Source organism: Cicer arietinum, chromosome 3 (genome assembly GCF_000331145.2).
Source record: "Cicer arietinum cultivar CDC Frontier isolate Library 1 chromosome 3, Cicar.CDCFrontier_v2.0, whole genome shotgun sequence".
In the NCBI taxonomy this organism is placed as follows: domain Eukaryota; kingdom Viridiplantae; phylum Streptophyta; class Magnoliopsida; order Fabales; family Fabaceae; genus Cicer; species Cicer arietinum.
Window position 1 is genome coordinate 75,484,697 of NC_021162.2, and position 1,480 is coordinate 75,486,176.

Genomic DNA, 1,480 nt, shown 5'->3' on the forward strand with positions numbered 1-1,480 from the left:
AGCAGGAAAATCAGCATTCTAGAGCCTCTAGAGAGCTGGAAATCAATTTGCCAATCGATTTTCTGCAGGAAAATCTGAATTTTCAGCATGCTGAAGGTGCTGTACAGCAACCTTTCAGAACCGAAAGAGGTGAATCAAGTAGACGATCAACAAGGCGAAGAGGATTGCCTCAAAGACTCCGTGATTGTGAATTGTTCCAAGATAGTGAGATCAACAATGAGGGTGATCTTATTCACTTCGCTCTAATGGCCGAATTCGAACCGGTGAATACGGATGAGGCATTAAGCGATCCAAAGTGGGTGTGTGCGATGAAGGAAGAGCTGGAATCAATTGAAAGGAACAATACATGGATATTGGTTGATTTACCGAAAGGCAAAAAGGCTATTGGTGTGAAATGAGTCTACAAAGTGAAAGCGAATCCAAAAGGTGAAATAATCAAGCATAAAGTTCGATTAGTTGCAAAGGGATTTCTGCAAAAGGAAGGGATAGATTTTGAGGAGGTATTCGCACCGGTACCAAGACATGAAACCATCCGGTTAGTTGTTGCGATAGCTAATAACAACAGCTGGTCGTTATATCAAATGGACGTCAAATCGGCATTTTTGAATGGTCCACTTGATGAGGAGGTCTATGTTGGACAACCACATGGTTTTGTGATTAAAAATCAAGAGGCAATGGTCTACGAGTTAAGGAAGGCACTTTATGGTTTGAAGCAAGCACCAAGAGCTTGGAACAAACGCATATATGGTTTTCTTATAAACATTGGTTTCAAGAAGTGTGTATCCGAACATGGTGTTTATGTGAAGTCGGATGCAAGCGAAGGAGTAATCATACTTTGTCTTTATGTGGACGATTTATTGATTACGGGCAGCTGTGAAAGTTACATTTCAAAGTTCAAAGAAGAGCTTATGAGGGAGTTTGAAATGACTGATCTTGGCACAATAAAATACTTCTTAGACATAGAATTCCAAAAGACAAAGTTGGGACTGCTCATGCATCAAAAGAGGTATGCAATGGAGATCTTGAAGAGGTGTGATATGGAGCATTGCAATGCTGTCACAACACCAGCCGAGGCACGTTTACAGCTGTCCAAGAGTGAAGATGAGCAAGATGTGGATTCTACTCAATACCGGAGATTGGTAGGATCATTGTGTTACTTGTGCAATACGCGGTCAGATTTAACATTTAGTGTCGGTATTGCAAGTAGGTTCATGGAGAGGCCAAAGGTATCACACTTGGCAGCAGTTAAGAGGATACTTAGATATGTGAAAGGTACTCTTGACTGTGGAATTTTATTTCCTGCAAGTGACATGGGCAGAAGTTGTGAATTACTCGAATACACCGACTCCAATTGGTGCAGAGATAAGGATGATCGGAAATCAACGGCCGGTTATGTTTTTATGTTCGGAGGGGCACCAATCTCTTAGTGTTCTAAAAAGGAGCCGGTGGTTGCTCTCTATTCTTGCGAGGCAGAGTATAT